This window comes from Varroa jacobsoni, unplaced genomic scaffold, assembly GCF_002532875.2.
Source record: "Varroa jacobsoni isolate VJ856 unplaced genomic scaffold, vjacob_1.0 scaffold_442, whole genome shotgun sequence".
Classification (NCBI taxonomy): Eukaryota; Metazoa; Arthropoda; class Arachnida; order Mesostigmata; family Varroidae; genus Varroa; species Varroa jacobsoni.
In genome coordinates, this window is record NW_019213344.1 from 127,170 (window position 1) to 144,349 (window position 17,180).

At 42.4% G+C, this 17,180-nt stretch overlaps 1 protein-coding gene across 6 annotated transcripts in view; it reads left to right on the forward strand.

Annotated features, from left to right (window-relative positions):
- Positions 1–3,860: 3,860 nt before the first annotated feature.
- LOC111260473 (uncharacterized) overlaps positions 3,861–17,180 on the forward strand; it is a 98,871-nt gene continuing 85,551 nt past the window's right edge. For 2 of the 6 annotated variants that reach the window (XM_086968345.1, XM_086968346.1), the window contains exon 1: positions 3,861–8,861. The gene's annotated coding sequence lies outside the window, so the exon portion shown is untranslated. The remainder of the gene's footprint in view (positions 8,862–17,180) is intronic. The other 4 variants (XR_015311080.1, XM_086968349.1, XM_086968348.1 and 1 more) reach the window with 2 other exon arrangements.

Consider the following 17,180-nt stretch of genomic DNA (forward strand, 5'->3'; position numbering starts at 1 on the left):
AAGATCAATTATATTAACAATATAATCTTAATCGCAAGTGAATCGCAAACGGAAGTGAAGAAAAACAGAGAAAGAAGTGTTTCACGTAGAGGAAAAACGCCAATAAAATTAAGATGAAGCGATAGCATAAAAGCAATAAAGAATGTATTCTCTGAGATCTAATCATTCTTCGTGCATACGCCTCGTTGATTCGATCACCTCTCGCAATTTTATTAATCAGTCAAGGACCGGAAGAACATGTTTCGATGTGTTAAGTTTTGCGCTTTTTTGCATGATAATGCCGCCATTAAGATGCGACAACATATTCAGAATGGCTTTAGTTACCTCCTCGATGTCAAATAAAAAAATGCATGTACTTGCAGTTTAACATAGGCTGTTTGAAGGCGCAAAAGGAGGAAAAATTTTTGATGTTTTCTACTTGAATCATCGAATTCGCAACAGTATACCCCGACACTGATCGTCTCAGAATGCGTCATAGTTAAGTGAGATAATTTACCTTATATTAATGTAATGTGTAAACATATCATGGGCGCAGTGGACCGTATTTACACAGCAGATCAATGTGCAACCGAACGAAGCTTATTACACTAGATAATCTACCATTTAACACCAGTGTAGCACTAAAACGTTTTTGCTGCAGGTATTCCTGCGGAAACACGGTATCTCGTTGGCCGGCTGGCCAATAGGAGACACATAAAGGGAGCTCTTAAGACCACGGTAGCCTGACCGGTGCAAAGGTTGTTTATCGAGTCCGTTTGTATGGGCTTCACGGATATATTTTTGGGCAGCAGCATTAGCTCGTCATTGTCTCTCCGATGAGAAAGCCCAAAACAGTTCAGTTAGACCGGTAATGCGTTTAATTGAGGGTTGGATCGTTTGTACGTGGGGATGGCGACGTGTGTGCATTTTGTATGCGTTGCGAGACAATCGGTAGCGGACCCTATGTTAGGCCCTGGAGACTGGGGTAGATCAACTGCGCCGGTAGTTGACCTACTGTAGTAGAACGTACTCAGGTATTCGACCTGACCCGAGATAGAAGAAAATAAGCGAGTATATAATATAGTAAAAGAACACATATGTGGACTCCTGCATTAACTATTATAGCAATTACAAAGAATGCACATTTAAACTTTGCGCGCGGAATTAGAAAGTAAAATCTGAGCAGGAAAAAGTATTTTCGAAATAATTCTCAAATGTTTGCACTATATTTTCAAGCTGTACCCGTAGATAACGCGGCAACAGGCAGAAATGGTGGAAAAACAAATGTTTTCCCTTTGCCTCTTTTGCATTTAAATGAATTGCCATACGATCGCAGAAGGTAGCTAACCTATGAAATACGATAAGAATTCCGTGGGAGTGTACTATTAAGTGGCAATGACCGGTGTATACAGTGAAAAACGAACGTATAGAGATCAATTAAAAGGCAATTAAGAGTACTACTATTTAATGGGATGAATCACGCCAGGCTGCGATGCGGAGCATATCAGTGGTGACACAACAGGAAAAAGATTTAGGTCCCCTGGAGATTAGTTGCTGTAGGGGCCGTACGGGACAGGATGCGCTAAAATCGCCTGGTACATTGTTGATTAACCGTAAGCGTCTGACAACAAAGCAGTCCCACCTAAACCTAACATTTTGAATTTATAGAAGAAAGAAGTTAACGGGATACATTGCATTCTTTATTAAGATAATTTCTCTCTTAGTTTAAAGAATGCTTGATTGCAGGTAAGTTGCTCAGCTCTTTACGTTCGGCGAATCATATGTTTAGATTGGTGGATCAATTATATAATTTAAAAAAACAAGGGATACTTTAAGTATATATATATATTTTTATATTGTATTATACAATAAGGGTGCTGTATTTATCATCACGCTAATCTTCATCAGCGCAGACTGCGAAACGAATCTATAATCATAATACGAATACCAACTCGAGCAGATACTGCATGAAGCACTATATTCAGTACTAATCGACTGTAGAACGCTAAAACAAAAACTATTGATTGACGTTATCAAGTATTAGCAGCTAGAAGCGTGATGTTTATACTATTTATATAATTTATTATGCTTTGACATTGGTTAAGTTTGCTAAAATAGACGACTATCTTTCGTTAGCGCAGTGTCGACGGTTGAAACACGCAGACGCGAGTAACGTTTTTGTTCCAACATTCCGTCGTTAATATATTCTTCTTTTCAAAGTAAAGTGACCATGGATGTCAAAAAAGAGGCCCTTGGCTTTTCAACACACTTGGAATAATAACGCAAGGTAATGTTAGCGAGTCTAAAGACCATTCTTAAGTATAGTGGTTAATTATGCAGCTATTCTACATTCGCCGTCGCCTTCGAATCGGCCGCCCGATCATCGAACTTCGATCATTGAAGGATAAATAATCATCCCCGTCGTGTATTTACGAGGTTAACGGAATCAGCTTATTATGATTATTGCGTCGATCAATCAGCCATATCAGTCGACACACAAAAAGCAGCAGAGCTTTACGTTTCCGGAGAAGCGAACGATGAGCGTAAGAAAAACATTCCTTGTGTGTGTTGTGACTTCTACACAGACGTACACGTACACAGGGACATATTTGGGTACTTTGCGTTCTTCTCTTTGCAACTTAACACAGTCAGTTAGTTGCTGAAATGAGAACGCCAGAACCAGCCGTAAACATTGCAAGGCTGACTTACTGGGCTGGGTAACAGTAACCACTCGGAGCCCGCATTTCCAGCGAAGGGGGCATCCTGAACGGGAATCGCTTTCGCACGAATTCTAACGTGGTATGATGCAGGAAGTCAGAGGTCAGCTGGAGAACCCGCGGTGCTGGCCGATCGGTCGGTCGACCATGCATTTTCTCTGCTTCGCAACGCCGTATTTCTAATTAGTGGCGGTCCCTTTTTTGGTTGCCCGCTTCACTAATTTCCGCAACTGCATCCTATCAACACATCAATCTCACGTTCCCGTTTTCGCTTTCAACGTCGTCAGTTGTCACCCTACAACGTACGCATGCATGTGAGTGCAACGTCATAAAGCCGCACACTTGGTCAGTCGAATCGTGTGGCCGATTGATTTTAATTAATTTGCTTACGGGGCAGACCCGCAGCCGCATGCCCACAGGTAGTGCCGTTATGAGGGCAGTGGCATCAACAATGGCCATTTGCCTTGAGATCAGCAGGTCCTATTAGAAAAAGAACGACACACCACAGGCGTGTTGTCCAGCTTCACGGAAAAAAATATGTAAGAGGCGACGGTGATCAGCCTGCTCGATCTAATATAGTTTTGTGAAGTAAGCGGAATCCATCTTAAGTGCAGCCTATTATTACTTAATTGTACCACCTATTTAATATATTTAATAATCCTGTTGTAATGATAATGACACAATCAAGGTAATAATAATAATAATAGACGGTGATGATTGCCGCTTTACGCGTGCGGAAGAATAGATTAACACTATGTATTATAAAATTCAATGTTTTGAAAGGATAAATTTTAGCTCATAAGGACACAGCTAGAGCAAGAGATCAATATCATAGTACTTTTCTTTACATGAAGATATGCATACTGTTTGATAATAAAAACCCGCTTCTTGTGCACTTAAAAAGCTGATCATGACTATTTTTTTTGTGTAATAGATTAGGAGCAGATATTTAGGCACAAACATATAAGCATATGTGAAAACTAAAGTGTATAATAGCGTACATTCACGTGGTACAGGGGTACCTCGAGGAGCAACAATGTGAGTATCTCATTTTTAAGAGCTTCCCGTACAAAAAACCACGTAATACAATGAGGTAAACTTATATATTATGTGAAGTCCGTATTTTAACTATCCTCATGTGAGGTGAGGTTTTTGATTAACTATATTTTCATCTAACATGAATCTCTTCAGTTTCAGATTCGCTGTCGATCATTGTTCAATGATAGGGATAAATATAGTAATACAGAAACATCGGTTTTTCTTCTTTTCTTTGCTGACTCCCTTCCATACACCCGTTACCTAACCATTACTGACAGCCATCGCTTTGACTTAACCATGACTGATTGCACACACCTTGAGCCCTTCACGTTCGTTCACATTCCCGTCTTAGCTGCATTCGGGCCGTTCAACGTCATCCCCGTGGGAAAAGCGGCCACCAGAACGCGAGCCTGCCCTTCAAGACCCCTATGGTCTGGATAGAAGACCGTAATTCCCTCTCCCCACTTTAAGCTCTCTCTATCGACGCCGCTGTCGCTAAAAGGAAAGCTCTTCTCCCGACGGCTGCGCCTGGCTAATTCCTTTGTCCACTTTTCCTCTTTTTCCCTCTTGTTCACCGCTGGTTGTCTTTCGCTTCACCCGGTTTCTACTTCGCATAGCTGCTTGCGACTGGCTAGGACTGTGGCAGCGTGAGACAGTCGAGCAGAGGAGGACATAGCCTCAGTGTCCTTCACCAGGACTTGAACCGCGGTCAAGGGGATGTATAGGCCGTATGTCAGGGTTTGAAGGCGGACCGAAACGGATTATTGGCGAGCAGGATGCCGTACTACAGAAGGCTTTCGCGGTGCCGATGTATAAGGCAAGCAGTGTCTGGGGAAATCAGGACTACGACTACTGCTGCTGTTGTCACTGTGGCGGCTGAGCACTGCCGTTTCCTGCTTTCCGGGTCCCTTACGGCCAGCCTAGCATTAATATCGGCGGGTGCTGGTGTTCGGTCGCCGATGAGGACCAAGGCCGCCGCTACAAGCGTTTCTCCTCCAACCTAGTAGCTATACGTCTATAAGCGGAGCAAAGGCCAGCCTTAGCGACGAAATGATGGTACAAGGGAAGGAAAGAGAGGCAAAGATACAAGGAAAGACGACGGCTAAGGACCACGGGCCAGTGAATCCAAGAACCGAGGGAAGAAAACCTCGCTACGGGAAAGGCCGCGGTAGGTGAATAGCCGGAGCAGCAACAAAACCAACAAGAAATGACATCACATATTGGCGCGATACGGAAAACAGAGAAGAATGGTGAAGATGAGGGGAGAGATGACTGATGCATCGTATAACAAAGGTGACAACACAAGTAAACGCAGACTAGTATAAGCAGAAATATTAGCAGAATACAAAAACCTAGCGCTATGCGCAGCCACGTGTGAAGGTTACAGTAAGCGCATCTGCGAGAAACTTCTGCAACATCTGTAAATACATGACTGTGTATCTCAACTCAACTCAACTCAAGCAAATGGGTAATATTTGACCATCATCCACTTCCTTCTCATGTAGATGCTTCAGCTGTTAGCTAAAAACATTCGTTGCTGTTAACCCTGTGGTTTTCGATGGACCTTTGGCGCCTTATCTTAGTGAACTTTTCGATAGCAAGGAGCGCAGATCCAGTCTAGTCTAGCAGTGGGTTGGAATGATGAATCGTGCTTCATTGGAAGGAATATTGAGGTCAATTATAGGCGGCCCCATGAATGCGACCCTCGGAAGAGGGGAAACATCACCCATTACGCGTGTCGTACTGTTTGAAAGCAGCCTCCTGGGAGTAGTACAAAAGGATAAGAAAAACTTTGCATTCTGACTCTGACATTAGTTGGATCGCTTGTTTTGGAGCTGTCACTTATACGATGGAGCATGTATATATTCCCACCAGCAGGCCAAACAAAGTTGGTCCGATTCACCAACACTTTGAGAACAGCGGCCGCTTACTCCGAGAGACGAAAAACGATTTCTCGCGTATTTTTGAGCCAGTCGGTGCCAAACAAAAGTAAAGAGTAACAAACAGCAGCATATTGCACATCTCTGAGGTGGTTCGAACATCTAGAACAAGGTGTATATATACATATATGTCTTGTGTCGAAATGGGTGTTTTCAGCTTAGCGTAGATTATTGTTATTATTATTATTATACTAGTCTTTAGGTCTCTCTCGTACTCTAACTATGCCGCCGAGACGTTGTCTTTGCATGAAACAGGTCAGTTGTTTTGCTCTTGTAAATCTAAAATATTTAATCTCAAAAACATTCGTAATGAGCTGTCTAAACCGACGATCCATTTCGTTAATTCGTAAACGCAAGACACCGTCTGGGAGAATGGGCTTAGCATAAGTTCTGAAGCTCTAATGCCATGTACATCTTATGAATTGCCTATATCTCAATGAAAAAACATCTCGGGAAGTTTCCAGGTAGACTCCGCGGCAATAGAATTTGGCGGTAGTAAGATTCAGTTCTTACCAAGTGTTTGTTAGTGACCACAGAAAGTGCTAAAGAACTGCTGCTAAATAATAAGAATAAATAATAATTGAAAGAAGGTTCACTCTGTAGGACTTTTGGAAGTGCCGTTTTGTTTATGCTGAGGCTAGGTCGTTTGTTGCTCAAAAACGACTCAGTCGCTGCCAACTTAAAAATGAGCCAACAGTTTTGCGCCGTTCAGTCAGAAATTCTCTAAACTGGCGTTAGTACTGATACCTCTGTAAACATTCCGCATTTATGTGGAAGCTAATTTGTGAATCGTGTTTTTGCTACACTTTCTTCGTTGCAAAAATTAGATATACTTATATCTAATTTTTATATATATATCTCTTGCAAGCAAAACGAGGTGAGGGAGTGGGAGAAAAGACAGGGGGCTATTGACCAAGGCAATGGCGCATAGAGGCAAAACCTAGTGTTGGCTGGGTGGGCGGGCGACAGATTCGAAACAGGTCACACGATCAACTTAATATTCTGCGTGCCGATGTCCATTAAACTGAGGAGCCCAGCGGGCAGGCGCCTCCATACAGTTTGAGGAATGAGGACACGCAATAGACTTGAACGCTATCATCACTGCTGCAGTGGGAAAATCGTTTCCGATTTTGTTATTGTGCGGCGGCGTTATGTAACCGTAAATGTACTATAAACGAAATCCGTGTCCACATGTCTCTAACTTGCCATTTTATTATAATAGTGTAGTGCGATAAACAGGCTATGCATTACTGTTTTTAGTAAAGTATTTTATGATGTTAATTAGTCCACGTATATTTAGATGGGCATGTAATTTAGACACATGCAGTGACATATTTCTGTCAATAATCATAGATATTTCATGAAAAAAGAAATCATAACTCAAAAAAGTAATTACTTAAGCATTGCAACTTGATAAAAATACTCAACTTTAACACCTTTAACAGACGACAAATTTAAAAAAAAAAAGATTGTTTTTTCAAAGCATGAAGAATGTGTTCGTCTACGGATAAAGCCGTTATCGATTCCAACGTTGATCTTACATGATGAATAATTCAATACTTACGTAATAATATTGCTTAAACATGTCTATAGGCAGGTGGGTTTTCACATTTGCACTTTAGTTTTTTATTTAGCAAGATACACTAATCGAATCGCGGGAAATAAATGAAAACAAAAGACGTTTTTGGAAATAAATACTGCTTATTATAATAAGCAAGTAAAAATAAATACACACAATAGTCTATCTTAGAAGCAGTATTGGAGACCAAGTGTCTCCAGCAACGTTGCTGGTCACTAAGTTATTTAGCACAGTAAAAAGGTTCGTTAATACATAAAGAAAATAGGCCACTTTGAACATTGTTAGTGCAAGACGACACGCTTTTGGTCATGAATACCATCAGATATAAAAAAATCTGTGTTTCAGTAATTATTGAACTGCTAGCTCCTTAAATTTGCTCAAGATGTTGTACAAAAAAAATGTGTACGGAGGAACGTTTCATACCACACGCACGATACCTGTATGTCATTGGTGGCTGACGAATCAGCCTCATTAAGGCACTTTACCTTTATGAACGCAAATCTTGTCTTGCTTTGTCGAGACTCGACGTTGCCTTTAATATCTCTTGTTGCTAAATGTTTTTATTTTTTTTAGCCATTGAATGAAAAATTTTAATCAATATTCTCATCGGTTCAATATTTTTGCAAAAAAAAAATATATCGTCCCGTGTGATTGTTACTTCGTTGAAAAATCTATCTTCGTTTTGGAACGGTTATTTCCTTCTTTGTCATATACGCACGTCTAAAATAACAGGGTGGTCGCTGTGTAATGTGAACATATATATATGTGTTCACATTACACTTATACATATATATGCAGTTGGCGGCAGCGTTGGTATATAGTAGTGGAAACGCACTATAACCGGCGTAAAAGCCATCGGTTCAAACAGCAGCTTATCTTTATATCGCAGTGGCGACAAAGTGCTTATAATTGTAAGTTCCGGCCGTTGTTCCCATAACAGCGCAGTGGGTAATTTATTTGCCTATTAAATTTTGGGTCACACGGTGTTCTAGGTTTGAATCTGCGCGCAGACACAATTCATTTTGTGCTGAGGGCCAGCTTCTTAAAGTATTGTCCAACGCCTCTGGTACCAAACGTAAAACACGAAACACGTTTGTGCGGACGTAACACTTGGCCACGCTGCCCACATTTGTGTCGCAACGTACGCCGCTCTTAAGTTCCTACCGATATTCCAGACTTGCACGCGACAACCGAATGCAGCGAGGTATAGCTGAAATCGAATCCTCAGCAGAATCAGCTGACGCCTCTAATACGTCAAGTTTGCGTATCCACGGTATTGTGCAGCATCGTTTGCAAGTTATGTATCCAGTGTTAACAGCAGCCATATTTGATGCATTAGAATGGTACTGAATAATGGATCCGTGTCGGATGCTGGGCTTCCGACGGCGCATATTACGTAGTTGAGAGGCTTTCAAGCGAACGATGATAGGAGAGTGCAACAGGCAGACGCCCTATTGAAGTAGACCACTGACTGATTGACTGATGTTTTTGGCTACGTACTTCAACGTTAACAGTTTTATCTGTGGGGATACCTCACTGTTATGAATCACGTAAGCTCAGGCTGAAGCCGCAATTATCCTCCGCCCCTCCGGAACGGCAGGTGGACATGTAAGTATTCGAGAAATTGTACAGCGGGCACTAAAGCGTTTCCGCATTGGCCCCGGACCTATGTGGTCAGATCAGGAAGGTGGCGGCTTAGTATGAAGGTCGCTGAAGCAAAAGGCCAAACGCGCCTACTCGAATGTGTGCTCCCGTTCAAGGGAACCTGTAATTAGGGAAGCGATCGGTTGACGAGAAGGCCGAGTTGGTTGCGCAGAAAGCTTAACGGGGCCGATCTTAGCAGAAAAAAGATTCGGTTTGAACAAATAGAGTAGGCGCCGCACTATTGCACGATCGGTGCAAAAATACTGTGAATGACAGGACAACCTTACAAATTGTGATCGTCTCTCAAGCGTTTGTAATGGCAAGGCTGAAGGGTGACCTCTTTAAAGAACTAGTTAGGAGCGCTGACTGTTTTAGATTGCATCTTAGAACACATACGTGAGTAGCGCGGCTAAATGTTACAGTGCATACGAATAATAAGTAATAGTATTTCCGTAGCCATTGTTATATAAGCGCGAAGTCTAAAGCATTCTTGCCGGTACTAGTGCATTGTCACTATAAATAGTAAATCGATGTAGGGATCCTTTTAAAATTGTAAACTATAAAATAAAATAGCTAATATATTCTATGAGTAGCAGCGCCCTAGTACCAGGACAGATGCGATTTATTTGCGTTACGTACATCCTCGAATGTCCTATGAATCTTTGAGCATTTGCCCTCTTCTGACGTTCAATTTAAATCCGGCGTTGGCTTGGATTCTATGTTAACAAAGTTTATTATTAGAATTCGTTCGTTCCTATGCTCGTTAAATAATACCTGAAGTTACTGGTAACATCGCTTCTGAAATCCTTCCTGAATGAAACGTCCTTTATTTCATTATACGCGGTAAAATGTAAATTAAGGAAGCACGGCAAGTCAGTTAAGCATCCGTAAGCAGGTCGAACGCGCCTTAGAAAGTAATCGTGTCGATCAGATGTATGATACGTGTAAGAAAAGGTAGCAAGGAGACGCTGCAAAAGTTTAGCTGATGTGTTTATGGTCACCGCGTCGTTAGCATAGTCAACAACACCTGTCCGGTCAAGCACCATGCATATATAATCTTGATACGTAGGCGAGTCAATGGGCGTGTGGGTTTCTAGGTATCACGGCAGTGTTTCTCGACTCCTTACTAGCTTTGGTACGTCGCGAGTCGTATATTGTGTAACACTACAAAGCAGCCATTCGGGGACAGTCGTAAATCTGGGTGGGATCGTGTCTAACCAACCTTTTAGCCTAGGCCCTTTCTGGAGCAAAGTTGTCTTTCTAAATGTTGAGACAGAAACTGGCTAAATCTGCCAAGAGGAACGTGCAAAGGGCTTTTGTTACTGCTGAAATTAGTCCAGGTCAAACTCCAGTAGCTAGATTAAGCACATAACATGTATTTTTATCGTCGTAATATATACATGTATATGCCTAACGAATGAAATTGTCAAGATGCTTAAGCGTCTAGCAGTTGACAATAAAAAAAATTTTGTGATAGCTGGCCAATCACAGAGGTCAAAATTTACATTTACGGTGTGGATCGGTCGAGAAGGTTCGCATAAGTCCTACAACGTTTATTGTAGTTTTCAACGCATATAAAATTTGAGCTCATGACTACACAAAGACAAATTACATTTTAAGAAGTATTAGGTAATTGTAATATATGTCTGTGTTTGTTATATATTCGTGACTCAATCGCAACTTTATGTTCCGCTTACTTTGAAAGCTGAAAAATTAAACAAGGTGCAATCATGCGATGCCAAATACGTATGGTGTTGCCAATCTAACTGCGAGTGTTGAAGCAAAAGTTTGCTCTGCATCTCTGCCTTCTAATAACTTAACGTACTTTTTGTAAAGGAGCTTTGTTTGACAAAAGCGCTGGTAAAGCTGGCTACTGTGAGCAAGCACATCGTGCTCACACCTATACAGTGGTTTTCTTTTACTGGAGTGAATATGCTTTTTCTCGGCACGTTTATCTCTGTACACATCTACGGTTAAGTTTCGAATGGGGGTGATCAGCTTACATACGACTGGTCCACGGCCATCTTCTACACATATATGTGGAGAGATCAATCCACAAACTTACAACTAATCCATCTGGCAGAGAAAGCATAGACATGTCGCGACTGTGTTGAGTAGCGGTTGCCGGCGTCACCAGCGATGATGGTGGGCACGGCGGTCAGGGCTGTCATTTCTTTCTCCTGAGACAAAAAAGGTTCTTTCTCTTTTCCGTCCTTGGCGCCACGTCTATTCGGAGGACCACGATATGATGCGAATTCTTGTGCCGAATTGAGCGCAAGGCCTTTAGAAGATCGCAAAATTTGAGGATCGAAGGGAAGAAGGCAAATTGAGGATTGTGATTTATGACTACACCGCAGGAATTCTGGCTGTACGCCATTCTGCTGCTACAGTTTAGGAGGCGGCGGCACAATCAGCGGCACATCATCTGATAGGGTTCTCCAGTACTATGTACTCGCATTTTCCCGTTGTCCAAATGTATCCCGTGCGCCCAGGCCAGATGATAGGCCCCCTCTTGCCCATCTATCTGATGGACCTTCCGATGCGAGGTCGGTTCGGTGATCTCGGTTGGCTGCCACCTGGTCGAATAGTCACGTGTTTTTCTTTGATATCCTTTAATAGGCTCGACTCGGGGTATTGACGTGCCCTTCCCCTCGATAATGCTTCTCAATCGAGTTCTGCGATCTGCACCAAAGCGTCCCGAAGCGGACTTAGCCGATTCCAATAGAACAGCCGTACAGCTCTTGCTTGCCGGATCCCAAGTGGAATCGCTGTTATTGCTGCTGCTGATGTCGTTGTTGCTGGCAGTAATGGCGGTTATTGTCATTGTCCATTTTTCAAACGCTGTCGACAAACCTCGTCGTAATGTGCGTCACCGGAAACGGAAAAGGGAGACAAGCAGATTTTCGTTTGGCCCGTGCACCACAATTCGGCCAGTGTAGGTTCGTAGAAAGCAATACAGTGGTGAAGGCCCTTCGTAATAGAAACATGTGCACTGAGGTTGAGGGGAGCTTTAAAAAATGAGTTGCAAGGCTTTCAAGATTCTAGTGTCATCCAGTCAACACGTAAGCTGTATCAAAAAACGTAGCTAACAATTCAATAGTTAGTTGTTGAAACGCCAGATTTATTTAAATTCTGGATCCGTAGTATATTGCGTAGATTTGGACGTGAAGATGCGTGGAGGCTTATCTTCCGTGAAATGTTCAGTTCTAAGAAGACCAAGCCCACTCCTTCAGTAGAATGAAAATACGGAAGAAGTAAAATAGTTAGGCTTGTTAGTTGCGTCATATTTGCACTACGTTTTAGCCTTCGCAGAAGAGTACTACCAAAAAACTTAAGCAAAGTGCTTGTTATCTCTGACGCAATAGGGAGAGCCCAAGAAGAACAGTTCGTGGATTCTAAATTGTACTTGTGCATTAGGCCGAAATTGGCCACTAGTTGTGATTTTTGTTCGTGAAAAATAAATGGCCCTTTGACGCCAGTTTTCGAATTCGCCTAACCAGACCCTTTAAGACTTTTATGGTTTTAAGAAAAGCTGTCATAACTATCCGATGAAGACCACTTAATAAAAATCGGTGAACCGTACTATATTTAGTTAGTCAAGGTAGTAAAAATGTAACTCCATAAAAGGGTATATACTTAGATTTCATGTAATATTCTATTCCCATTTTTCCATATATATAGTCTCTAGATCTACTTAGTTGATTACATAGCACTAGCACAGAAGCTAGCTCTCGATTTGGCGACGGTAATAAAAGTTCAAATTGTTGTCTGCTTAGAAGTTATCGCTTTCATTGTGTTTGTTGTCACGCTTAAAGAAAACGAATTAAAACAAGTTCAATTATCAACGCCTCTTCTCCCTGTTTGTATTTGAGACTACGTAGGGGAATGGAAGTAACAGGGAATAGCAAAGATTAGGGTCCTCCCTTATCGCTCTTCGGTGAGTCGCTTACTTAGGCGCATCGCTATAAGGAGATTCTAGTTTGGAGCCGGAAGCAGGTGCTGGTATTAGCCGTCTACACCATTTCCGCCCGAATGTGATGGGTAGATTTAATTTCTCCAGAACAGCTAAGCTTAAACAACATCGCAAGCCTAGCATAGCTAGGGGGTCTGGCATAGCGTGATGATAATCATCATATCTAGATGTAGATTCTTCATTTCCTGCGAGGAATTTATATTTGCCGTCCATCGGTAGACTACGTCGACGACGACGACGGCGATAAACGACGAAATGATCTTCTCACTTGGGGGAGTCACCAATTTTACAGGCTAATAACATTAGTGTGCTGTTCGGATTGAGTGGCTCTCTAATTATTTTGTGCCAACAAAAAAAAAGTGTTAGCACGTTCAGCCGCATTCGAAAACGCGCAAATAGATGTTCGGCGTCCAATGGTAACCCCGAAAGATGATATACAGCATATACTCAAAATGAACTGTCCCGTATAACTCCAACAAGTCGCTGCAAGTGGCTTTGGAGAACGTCATTTTTACTCTATGTCAGCCTTTTGATGACATAAATTAGGTGCGGCAAATTTAACTAACCACTATTTTTGTGGAAAATGTCCGGAAATATGCATCGTCAAGATGCAGCAGTGGCTTTGAAAAAAGTGTAGCATAACAGGTTGGCAACGATGATGCAAAAACTGAATATTATACATAAAACACAGTGTGACACCATGTTATTAGGACGATGTTGTTGTAATTATTGTTATTAAATTTTTAGCACAATACTATTGCGACGTTTGTTTTCCGCTATTGAAAACGTTCCCCGCAAGCGCGATTTAAATATTCCTTCGTCACATTCAGCTGTCATTGAGATGAGCGCACTAGTACCGAATCGAAGTAAAGCAATCAGCGTTCTATTCGTACACATGAGAATCCTTTCGTATTCGCACGATCTGATTTCGCGCTTTCGATGTCTGTTCGAGCCTTATTATTCCCGCCAGCCACCGCTGCTACCATAATGTCTGCTGTTGTTAATTCCCGACGCCCGCCTTTGCTCTGGCGCCGTACTGTAACCCTTATTCTGCTAGCGCGTGGTCGTCTCTGCTCACTTCTCGTCGTCGAAGTTCTCGATCCCGTCTTCCTCTCAGCAGTGCGGCGCATGAAGCGACTCGTGGGCTCGTTCTTCCTCTTTTCGTTGTCTTAACGCCGACTTCGCGGCTTTGGATCTCACTCATGTGAGTGTCTCCCTAGCTCCTCCTTCCGCGACCGCCGCTATCACTGCGACGGTGAAGGCCTCTTGGCCGAGTCTTAACTGTATCTTCATGCTTTGATCCCCGCTTCAGCGCCACCCGCACTAGACTCGGTTGTGGCAATTGTCGTTAAGCTCAAGCGGATCCGTGAGGCCGACCAGAGCCGCGTCTCCGATTCTTCGAACGATTCGTCTGCCTGGTGGAATTGGGACCCACTAGTAGTACTAGTAGTAGCTCCTCTGATATCCCTTAGCGCAAAAGCTGAGAAGCGTACGTACGGCAGCCTAAAGAAACTCCGAGCAAGTAAGCGGAAAGGGACGAGAGGAGAAGTGGTAAGGCTTCGAGCAACTGTCTTCGTTGTCTAACCCCTTTTGGTCCGAAGTCTGAGTCGCCTCTGATACCGCCTAGTTTGTCCTGGCTAAGTCGTATCATCAGGTTCTGAGCTTCTCCAATTAACCCGCCAAACTACCTGATACCCTTTTCTTAGCTTTTGAGACTGGGCAAAAGGGGCAACGCGACGACGACATGGAAGCACAAACGGTCTCTCATCGATAGGAGCTTTCCTTTGATTTATAATGGACCGAAAGCGCCAGAGGTTCTTGTCACTCCTTGAGTTAATGTTGCCTTTTGCAGGAGAAAAAATCTACAGCCAAAGCCGAACTTTGGACACTGGACTCGTTATGTCCAGTAATATTCGACAGTTCTGTTAATTAAGACGGGACCGATTCACTCTGGTGGAGGTGAAAACTCCTGTTCTAAGCGAAAACAAATAGTGAAATAGCTAGCTGTGTACACGGTGAACCCTTGTGTTTGTTTTTGTATTTCAGTTCAGAGACGCCATGGACATACCCCCTGAATGAATCTACGAAGCATTTTCACTGAACTCAAAGAACCTATGAGGCTAACGGGGGAACACGTTGGTCCCTGCCGCGCATATCTTTTTAAGATCAGAAATTAAAAATCAATCTGCTTTGGACTAACTTAATTTTTAGTTCCAATGCTCACATTAGGTATACAACGAATTGAATATCTAAATCTCTTCGGGTCTCCGAAACTTAAAATTTACCGACCACTGTAATTCTATAGGTTTTGGTGGAAACTTGATGAAGAAAGGGAATGATTGTGTTTTTTCGAAACCTGAGGAAAATGTTTAAGGAAATTCATCCGCGCATGAGAGAAATAAATAAAGAACGTTTTCTGTTTGTGGAGCGATACCAAGTGTATGCAAGAATGGTTTAAATCGAAAAAAAAAATTACTGTAAAAATCATTCATTTTGTTAACTGTCACCTACCTGTTCGTCATACTGCTCTTTCTAATGGTGTTCAAGAGTCTTCCAAGTGCTAGAAGGGTCAGTACATCGTACACGAATCGTGGTCTTCTGAAAGCCTTAACGCAGACGTGTCCTGCGTCTCATCACGCCAGTTAAGCGTGACATTACAGTCTCGGGAGGCTAATCTTGCGTGCTTTTTAATTCAGGTCTGATTTACACGAAAAGGTTCCAACGAAAAGCTGTTAAGAAAATGTTAGGCTTAGCAAAGCCTGTATCCGCACGTGAATCATGTTGATTAGCGCGGCGGATCCATCTCAGTACGGACAGTCTAACATACTCTACGTTTGCGCTTATTAATTGGGCAATATGTATAGTAGTTTGTGGCTTTGGATGACGCATACTGCTGTATATTCCTCAAAACCAAAGTAACTTTAATCCAAATCATATACGGTTGAATTTCGCACGATCCGGAAAATTACTGAAGTACCATCGTATTATCTAGTATGACCTTTAGCGGAATTTTTATAAAGAGATTTTGTGTGCCTTTAGACTTAAGACCAAGTGCCTGAATCGCGCGCATCGGGATTGACACACTACGGATAATCGCCTGACGGCGAGGTCCATGTCTGCTGCTGGCTAGATGTACCTTCCTCCATCCAGCGGAGTATTTTCCCATACCGCTAACGCCTTTGAGCTAGGAGTCTCTGTTCCATTCGAACCGCGCTGCGGGAGTTACACGTCGTGCATTCTAATCATACTGTTAGTTGTGTATGTGCCTGTCTGTATGTATGGCGTACGCAGAGCTGGAGCTCAACGTCCAGACTCGAGCTTTCGAGATGCAGTGGTCGGCGAATCATCTAACGGGCCGGCCAACGGGCTGGTTCCTGTGCCCTCGAACCCAAATCCAGACGGTAGCCTCTTTACCGATCTGGTTAGTCTGTTATTGATCCTGTTTCTGTTAATATTACGTACCTTAGAAGTAGAGCAAGACAAACTGCGAGCTATCCACAAATGTTTTTTTTCATATCTCACAATTTCTAACTTGGCCTATTACCATTACGACTAAGGACCACTAGAAATATCAAAATCGAATATATATTGCTTATTCGATTGATTAATTTTGATTGCGGTAAAGAAACGGGTAACGCTATATCTCATTTCCAAGTCAAATGAAGCAAAAATATATGTGAAAAGCCAAAACCATTGTATTTAAGCTGATGCTATAAAAATCTGCAGAGCTGCAGGGCTTTACTTTCTAAATTTACCGAGAAACCATTTAAAAGCCTTTGTGTTGATCTGCTTCATGTTTTGCCGAAGTAACATGAAGTAAACATCGTATTGCGAAAGCGTACGTGATTATTAATATGGCATCTAACTGAAGGAGAAATAGGTGCACTATACAGTATATTCAAACTTCTTCAAAACAAATTCTTGACAGTATCGCATCGTAGGTTATGTGGACCGTGGTGGAGCTGTCTCAATAGTTTTTATATAGCTTCCTTCATTTCTATCGAAAGATAAGCATGAACTGGTAGCAGGTTTCTAAACCTTAACGTCCCTAACGTTTGTGTTGGATTAGCCTTAATTCGAATTAAATTTACCGTAAAAATGTTGAGACAGGATCTTACATTTTATATTGTTAGTCAAAATGGTTATTCTGGCAGAATAATGTGTACAGTCACTGCATACACTCAGGTTACCCCCCAGTAGCACTGGCAGAATGCTTAAAATGAGGACTCACAGCACGGTGCACAAGCGCAAGTCGCGCGCGCACGAGAAATAGAAAATGAGTCTTAAGGTCGCAGTAGGGTCGGTTTTGA